We start from the raw sequence: 9,742 nt of genomic DNA, 5'->3' as shown, positions 1-9,742 counted from the left end.
ATTTTTCTCATCTCTAATTTAAGGTCAACGCTAGGGTACAAGTGCCGATGCAATATTTTCATAAAGGTGTGACTCTTGGTCAAAGAAGGCCTTGGTCTCTTCTCCATAAGCCGGACCGCCAACGTCAAGGCGAGATCACATTGGTCCAGTCCCCGCCCAGTGGAAGCATCCACTCGGATAGCAAGGAAAGGTTAGATGACTGCAGCATCCGCCGCTAGCAATTGTTTAGAATGACTACAGCCACGTCATCGCTTTGGTGGTCGAATTACTGTAGTTAATTCGAAGAATTGCCTAGCTTTTGCTATCCGTTATGGCGTTCCTTTCTCTTCTCCTCTTCGCATCTTTAGTGGGTCCGGGCTGTCAACTATGTCTCCCGACAATTCTCAGTACATATAGCGGAAAACGCTTTTCACATATCGAGGTCGGAATGGGATCAGGTGTTCCGCGTTTTACTAGGATGCCCGGACAAAACAAACACGCTTGATTAAGAAACAAAAAAGTGCTAACGACAAAAGCACCTGCCAGAGAAAATGCAAATACAGCTAGTACAAGCCTTTGATTATTTAATCGCTACCAACCCCACACTTCCCCCTCGCACAGTTAGCTTACCCGAACGAATTGACTTTATCAACTCACGTACAGTTAATAAAAAGACGCTAGCGCCTCCCTTTAAGATTCCCTCCAGCCACAGGTTCCCCTACGACTACCATGTTACGACTTCACCCCAGTCACTGACCCAACCGTGATATGCGCCAAGGAGACCACCCATACCAAAATGGGCCACACTCAACGCTGGCATGAAACACTTTAGCAATAGGTGATCTCTGGTCGATGCTTTGGGCGAAACCAATTCCCAGGGTGTGACGGGCGGTGTGTACGGGGCCTGGGTACGTATTCACCGCGGCATGCTGATCCGCGATTACTAGCGATTCCAACTTCATGTTCTCGAGTTGCAGAGAACAATCCGAACTGAGGCAATCTTTATGGATTCGCTCCGCCTTACGAACCTGCTTCCTATTGTAATTGCCATTGTAGCACGTGTGTAGCCCAGCCCATAAGGGCCATGCGGACTTGACGTCATCCCCACCTTCCTCCATAGTAGAACTATAGGTAGTCTCCTGTGAGTGCAACATCGGCACAGAGGAAGTGTCATCAATCCCGTACCGCCCCGCTGACAAGTAAATAATGGCATTGATCCTTTGAGAGCAGCATGTCTTAGCAACACAAAACAAGGGTTTCGCTCGTTATAGGAGTTAACCAAAAACGTCTCACGACACGAGCTGACGACAGCCATGCAGCACCTGTATGAATTTTCGTTTCATCCCGTTAAGGACAAGCACACTTGTTCATATGTCAAGTGTTCATACGTCAAGTGTTCATATGTCAAGGGCTGGTAAGGTTTTGCGCGTTGTATCGAATTAAACCACATGCTCCACCGCTTGTGCAAGCCCCCGTCAATTCCTTTGAGTTTCAGTCTTGCGACCGTACTCCCCAGGCGGAGTGTTTAATGCGTTAGCTGAGCCCCCGATCCGCGGACCAAGGACGAACACTCATCGTTTACGGCATGGACTACCAGGGTATCTAATCCTGTTTGCTCCCCAAGCTTTCGCACCCTAGCGTCAGTAGAAACCCAGAAAGCTGCCTTCGCTACTTCGGCGTTCTTTCGTATATCTCCGGATTTTATCCCTACCACACGAAATTCCACTCCCCTCTATCCCACTCAAGTGAATTGGTTTTGAAAGCATTCCGCCAGTTGAGCTGGCGCCTTTAACTTTCAACCTGATTCATTGCCTACGTGCCCTTTACGCCCAGTCATTCCGAATAACACTAGCCCCTCCCGTCTTACCGCGGCTGCTGGCACGGAATTAGCCGGGGCTTCTTTTTCGAGTCTTGTCATAATCGTCACTCGACGAAAGAGCTTTACAAGCGGCATTGCCCTTCCTCGCTAACGCGACGTTTTTCACTCACTCACGCGATATTGCTGGATCGGGCTTTCGCCCATTGTCCAATATTCCCCACTGCTGCCTCCCTATGGAGTCTGGGCCGTGTCTCAGTCCCAGTGTGGCTGATGGTCCGAAAAGATCAGCTAAGCATCTGCGGCTTGGTCAGCCTTTACCCAACCAGCTACCTAATACTACGCAGGCTCATCAAATAGCGCTTTTTAGCTTTATCGAAGCTTGCTTTTTTGCTTTCGTTTCTTTGGGATTCGGCCCAAACTGTTTGGTAGATTCCCACGCGTTACGCACCCGTTTGCCACTTTGTCTTCAACTGTTCTATAAACAGAAAACAACGTTCAACTTGCATGTGTTAAGCATATCGCCAGCGTTCATTTTGAGCCAGGATCAAACTCGGTTTTTTGGTTAAAAAAGGTCAATCTTTGTCGTTGATGATCTCTTGGTTAGTTACCAGCTCTTGCCAATAACCGTAAGCGGAACGGCCATCGGCAAGGCGAATCATCTTACGTCCCGGGATTGGGGCCGAGCGGGGGTTAAGCATAATCTCAGATCAACAAAGCAGTGCTCAACGAAATAATAGATACTACCGCGACCTTTCCGATCCAGGAAAGCGACCGGACTTGAACCGGTGCCGTTTCCTTTCCTGGTACATAGGAATGCTCTATCCCTTAAGCTACGTGAGCCAAACGGGGAAGCCCAACAACCCCAAGCCCCCTGTTACTTTGTCGCCTGTGCGCCTCTCTTTTTGTTGAGTGCCCAAAAACACAACACTCTGGCTATCCAATTTCACTCCACCTTATGATTGATAGCCGACAAGTACACAGCTTGCTATCAACGACCTGGCCTCTTAGTTTAGTGGTTTGTTACGTAAAGGATGGCTAAAGCCTAAAGACAAAGATTCTCTAGCGTTCTCGTATAATAGTCAAACTATAATAATCAAATGTAAATATTTGTGTGGTTAATGGACAGATCATCAAGAGGTGACTTGCGATGTTGAGAAGTCCCCACTTGCGCTTGGTCCGGGATCCCTGAGGGATAGTTTGGCTTCAGGGCGGGCGCTCCAGCAAAGCTAATTCTGTATGCCTATGCAGCGTGTTAGCCAAAGAAGAAGACTGAATTAACGCCATAGCTGCTCTCCGCAGTCTTAGTAAGAGATTTTATCCTACTTGGTTTTGTGAATAAAGAAAGTTGAACTGTGCTCGATACAAATCCGCAAGGTTTCAGAGCCTCTCCAATTCCAAAAGCATGCCCCGCACAAAAGAAACAAAAAAACAGCTTCCGCTTACGGAAAGCCCCGCAACGAAACCTAAACCAAACAAGAGCATGGTGCAATTAATGCTTTTCTTTTAACATCTGTTTTTACACATTTTCATAAATGCTTTTATGTAGTGTAGCTAGCACGCAAAAAAGCTAATGTCGAACGGAGTAAAGCAGTTGGCCGGCAAAGATTGCTTTGCTTCGATTTTGCTTTTTTTTAAAGCAAACGCATCTTTTTCTGCTTTCGCTTGTTTGCTTTCTCTATCGCATCTTTTTCTTTGCTTACAGCTTGCTTTCCTTTTCTTTTAAACGGTGTTTTTTTTGCTTTAAAACTGCTGACAACATGTAGTGCGGGGGCAGGATTCGAACCTGCAGTCTTCAGGTCATGAGCCTGACGAGTTGGCCATTTACTCCACCCCGCAATCTTGGCCTTGGCGTTTGGGGTTGGTTGCCCACCAGCATAGGGACCACCTAGCCTACCATCGGTCCCGAGAGGTTACGTTAGCCTAGCACCTAAAGATCTAAGGGGAACGATACTCCCCAGGCGGGATACTTAACGCTAAGTTAGCTACAGCACTTAGGGGTTGATACGCGCAGCGCAGCGATTAGTCTCCATCGTTTACAGCTAGGACAGGGGTATCTAATCCCATTCGCTCCCCGCTTTCATCTCTCAGTGTCAATGTTGGCCTAGCAGAGTGTCTTTGCCAAAGGAAAGGTGTTTGAATTGATTTCTACGCATGAAATAAATTGGAGCAGTGGTTTTAAGCCTTTTTTTTTCTCCGTGTGTCGTATCCATAACTTTTTATTCTGAAGCAGACATATCATCTCATTAGGAGTTGCCTCGATACCACCGGCATTGTAGCGCCAGTAACTTAATTATTCTCTTATCCCTCGCCCTCAAAGCGTACAGAATCAGTGACCACTCCGCATACAGCCTCAAAGCATACGCGTACAAAATCAGCGACCACTCCGGCCTCAAAGCATACAAAATCAGCGATGGTAAAATATCTTATTTGTTCCATCCTTTGCCTTGCAGGGAATCGGTGGTTCACGTTGTAATGGATGGTAAAACTTCGATTTATCGTGGTTCGGTCTTGGATTTGACCCGTTAGAGTCTGTCTTCGGTTTGCTACTTTAGTTTCGCAACGCGCCATCTTTCATTTGTCGATGCCTCTGGCCATCTTCCTCCTTCCGTTGAGTGTAAATCCTCTACGCCTCCTTTTTTCCCCAGTTCTCGCTATTCGTTTCGCAACGATTCGAAGGCTGACGTAAGGCTAACAAATCGGGTGTAGAGCAACTAAGCATTTCGCGTAAGTCATGAACAAAGGAGCTGTCGTCCTTTGCATTTGCTATCCTACGCTCTAAAGCTTTAATTCTGTCAAATAGTCTCTCCTTTTGTTCACGCACGACTTGTAGCTCTTTTTCAAGTTTTTTACTTGTGTTGCGTTCGATCCTACGCTCTTCCTCAAGTATCCCACGCTCATTGCCTGTACAAATTCGTTTACGTGCATGGTCCACGATATCCGAGTAGAGACGCTAAGGTTGTACCTTTGGAAGGAATTCTGCTAAGCCGGGCGAACTGGTAAGCACTGATCCCAAGCCATACTTTGTGCATTGATCGCCTAAAGATGCTTAAAAAAGGCTAAATGCAAGCTGGTGTCCCTTCTATCATCTTCCCTGCTTGCTTGGCAAGCTCTTAGGGATGGTGCCCTCCAGTTCATTACTGCTGAGATCCACCCACACCAGATACTTACAGTCCCCCAGTGTGGGAGGAATTGTGCCAGACAGTGAATTGTTATTGAGATGCAGATAGTTGATTCCGGCCATGAGACCCAGCTCGGAAGGAATGCTGCCCACGTGAGAGCGCGAGCCACTCCAAGCTGCTAAAGTTAGCATATCCTTTATCCAAACAAAACGAAAAGAGTCGGCTATGCTATTTCGGCTCATGTAATGTAGCTGCTACCTTTGGATAGAGCCTTTCTATGTACTAGGAAACGGCACCGGTTCGAGTCCGGTCATGGGCTAGTAGGAAAGAAAAACGGGAACTTTGCTTTCACTTGTCTGAGGATGAAGAATATTATCTCAACCAAACCAAAAGAGCCGTGATTCGTTTGGTGTCGCTTGTTTCCTTTCCGATCCTGAAAATGCGAGCGGAAAAGCGAGGCAATAGCACCGGGGCTGCCAGAGGTTTAAGTCCTCTTTGCCTTCACAAAACATGGAGTCCTAGGATGGCAGAAATCGAGCGAAACAGACCCTCTTCAAGGTATTTCCTCTTTGAAGCTTTGATGAGCCAACCTATGTCGCCGTTAACCAAACAGGTAATCGCGATTAGGAGGAAATGGGATTTGAACCCTTCGCTCCTTGTCTAAAGTAATATGAATGGCGTAGCTCTTTCATTGCATTGTTTCTGGCCGATACCAGATTCGCATCTGAAGGCAATCGCATATACGATTTGTGGGTCCGGGCTGTCAACCACGTCTCCCGAGAATTCTCAGTACATATGGCAGAAAACGCTTTTCACATATCGAGGTCGGAGTGGGATCGGGTGTTCCGCGTTTTACTAGGATGCCCGGACGGAACGAACACGCTTGATTGATGAACAAAAGAGTGCTAACGCTTGTACAATGAGCGAGCTATCTCGGCAAAGTTTAAAATAAACCGTTGGTAATAACCAACATGGCCCATGAACCTTTAAACTCCTTTATAGTTTGTAGGTGCTGGCAAATTGGGAATGGCTTTAATTTTTCTCTCATCTGTGGAAATCCCATTTTTGGACACTATGTGCCCTAAAATGACTCCACGCTAACCCACAATTGGCATTTGAAAGGGTTTAATGAGATGCAATACAATCTGCGCTTTTCAAACACTTTTTGTAAACATGATAGATGTTCTTTCCAACTCCCTCAAATATTCGAAAGCTTCGGAAAACTCCCTCAAATATTCTCTAAAAGCAGTCTTTATTAATCTTTGGAAGGTAGCAAGGGCATTGGTAAAGCCAAAAGCCATAACACAAAATGCAAATACTCCAAATTTGGTTATAAAAGCAGTTTTAGCTTGGTCCTCTCATGCAATTGTGATTCGGTTGTAGCCAGAGTACCCATCTAAAAAGCTATAATCTTCCTTCCCTACAACTCTTTCAAGCACATGTTTTGAATATGGCAAGGAGTAATGGTCTCTCCTAGTGGCAGCATTGACCTTCTTGAGATCCACGCACACTCTGAGTTTCCCATTATTTCTTAGCACAATAACTATTGGAGACACCCATTGTGAGTGCTCAATAGGGTATATGAATCCGCATTTGACAAGCTTTTCAATTTCTTCTTGAGCAATTTTTGCATACTTAGGATTCATTGGGTAGGGTCGTTGCTGGACCGATTTAGCCATGCTATTCATGGGGATTGTGTGTTGTACCACGGAAGGTGGAACACCTTTCATATCATGATATGTCCAAGAAAATATATCCTTGAATTCCTTGAGAAGCTCCTTGAGTACATATTCCTCAATCTCTGTCAAATCTTGGGCAATGAAAACAAGTTTGGACTCCTGGCTAGTTTTGCTAACTTTATTTCCTTAACTATTGTTGGACCGTCATAGACTCCATTGCTTCCATCATCAATAGGCATTCTCTGGGCCTTTGTATACGCAACCTTACACTCCTTCGTGGTGTAGGATTTGAAATGCTCAGGTGCAAGATGTAAGTCTATGGGGTCTTGTTGTTCTGTGGACTGTGACTTCTCTCCCGCTTCCTTTTGTTGTTGATCTAGCTCTCGATTTTATCGTCTCCTTACAGTACGGCTCAACTTTGGCTTCTCTGTAGCCTCTAATTGTGCGATGTCAATGGGTTGTGGACTACACCACATGACGCTTTGAAGGTATTCACCTCAGTTATCTACCAGCTTTTGATGAGCATCACATGCCCCTATATAATTAAGCCATTCTGCGGTAGATTTCTTTTCATTTATCCTAGCACGCACATTTGCTCCATATCATCGCCTCTTATATCGCTTACTCCTTTTGTTTAATTTTCTATTAAGTCCGATTTCTAGTGAAGAGTGACTAGATGAATCGCTACTCATGTCTTGTCCTCTCCCGGATAGATTTTCATCTAGGGTACCACTGGGCCCTGAATGGTTTGTCCCCACATTTGCACCAAGATTTAACTCAGATTATTCGTCTTCAGGGTCAATTTCAATTGATGATTCTCACTCCAAATCGTGTAGACTATAGTCTTTTGTTACGCTACTGGTTCCAATGTCAATCAAGCCTTCATCTGGTAGGTCATCAGAAGCTATATGCATTGCTACTACCATATTTAAAGGTACGAGTTGTGGAATTTCATCCCCCTCAGATGTTACCCAGGTCGTCCCCCTATTTTCCCAAGTGTCTATGGTTGCTACTAGGTGGACCCAGTCCACATTGTCAGACTCAGTCATCCCAAGTAGAACATCCATGTAAGGAGAATCTTTCCCAACATCTGTGTCCATTTTACACGTGTAAATAATACGGCAATGGGGCCGAGTTAATTGTGGTGTCAGATCTATGATCAATTATAATTTGTTTCCTAGAGGATGTGCTCGACTAGTTACAAGATCCACTTGAATGACAGAGTCTTGGAACTACAACAAGTAGACATGGTTTTTAGACCAGTCATGCACCAATTTTGCTTCCCTCATGAAAGGATGTCCTAAGATCATCGCAAACGACATAGTGTGCTTGGAAAAATCCATAACAATGAAGGTATGCCTTATTTTTTGTCCAAATACCTTGATCTGGAGATCTTCTAGCATCCCAATAGGCTTATCAATAGTCCCATTGGCCGTCTTTACCACTATGTTTGTAGTCCCAAGGTGAGGTCTTCCCATAGATTCCCAGCAAGGATTCCTTTCACAATTAATCCCTTGGTAGTGGTTGGTATGGTTGCATTGGATTCATCGCCTTCAAAGTATTGTCCCAACTTGTTAACATGTATCTCAACAACATAGTTATCATCTAGGTTGGGTTGTGGATCTAAGTGTTCTTCCTCTATTGGCACCTCCTAGCTCCATCCATCTGTGCAAATTGTGGTAGCCCGACTTTCAGTTCTCCATTGAGGAAAGCTTGAAGAGCTAAGAATAGCTTCGGGTCTCCATATAGTTTGGACATGATGGTGGTTCTAACTTTTGAAGCCATGAAATCCATCAATTTGGCAATATTTAATGGCACTTTTTGGGCTTCAGTCCCTTGAGTGGGGAGGATGGGATCTCCATTTCTTCGATAGGGTCAAGTAATCCCTTTGTAAACATTCTCTCCAACAAGAAGGGAGTACGCCCACTTTCCCATGACTTAAAGTCACTTTATTCTAGAATAACACTTGGTATGAATAGTGGTCTATGGACTTGTAGGTTGCTTTTGCGTAGGGAACACTGTGTCGGTAATCTCAATATGCCTAAGTGCTGGCTCTAGATCCTTTTGGGTCTCTTCTACTAAACCCATTAATTGCTTGACTCGCTCGATCTCCTCTGTAGGGCTTGGGTAAGTTCCTATCTTCTTCTTGGATCCTGGCCATTGTGGATCATGACGATCTTCCTTGTTTGTTTGTTTCCTAGTGTCATTTTAGTCTCCATGGTCTCACCTAAATCAGAATCCTCTTCAGCGTCGTTCATATATATGAGGTCGTCACCAGTCCCTATGTTGGTCTTCGATCTAGAATCTGACTTTGCTAATTTTTGTAATCTCTTCCTTCCTTCTGAGATTGGTCAATTGATGCTGTGTCTCTTTCTTCAAGAATATAATTTTGGTTTTGGAGCATCGATTGTGTACATACATACTTTGTGATGGCTCCTCAATAACCTCAATGAAATTCAATGGCATGATCTGGCGCATTTGGATTATTAGGACATTGGGCAATCAAATGATCTAGGCCACATCGATTATACATGAGTATCGGCATTGTAGATGTGCCCGCTTGATTGGTTTGTATTAGTGTGGCATTCTTTTGTAGTCTAATGAGACATTCGGCTACACGATGTGAACCTCCACACTCATAGCATTGAAGAGGTGGTCTCTTGGCAGTGAAATTGATATTTTGGTCCCTTGCCACAAGAGCAGCTACTTGATAGACATGTTTGACTTGTCCCCAATAGTCCTCCGTGTAGTATTATGGAATTTCTTCAAGTGCATCAATCCCACAGGCAATATTAGGCTCTATATCTTCCTCACAGCCTTCCAAAAAAGTAGTAGATGACTCACAACCCACTTGATTCACTGAAGTGATTCTCGGATGTGGGGGTTGCGGTCCTAGAACTAGAGGTCGTAAGGGTGTTTTCTGAATAACATTTTGGGCCCTAGGGACCATGTGTTGTGACGGTTGTTCAAGATGTGGGGTTGGCATCAATGCAGGCACTCGAGGTGTGTTCGTCCATGCTAAGGTTGGTCTATTGGCCATCGCGCGTTTAAACACTATGCAATCCTTGGCTTGATGACCATATCTTCCACGTGCATTGCAATTCCCATTAAATTTTACTTTAAACGTAGGGCATTCACTGGTACTA

At 44.9% G+C, this 9,742-nt stretch overlaps 1 pseudogene; it reads right to left on the bottom strand.

Annotated features, from left to right (window-relative positions):
• Nucleotides 1-674: 674 nt before the first annotated feature.
• LOC147432080 (18S ribosomal RNA) lies at nt 675-2,353 on the bottom strand (annotated as a pseudogene).
• Between the last annotated feature and the right edge of the window lie 7,389 nt (nt 2,354-9,742).

Source organism: Adiantum capillus-veneris, chromosome 20 (assembly GCF_014529385.1).
Source record: "Adiantum capillus-veneris isolate H3 chromosome 20, ASM1452938v2, whole genome shotgun sequence".
In the NCBI taxonomy this organism is placed as follows: Eukaryota; Viridiplantae; Streptophyta; class Polypodiopsida; order Polypodiales; family Pteridaceae; genus Adiantum; species Adiantum capillus-veneris.
This window is presented reverse-complemented; position numbering and strand designations above follow the sequence as displayed.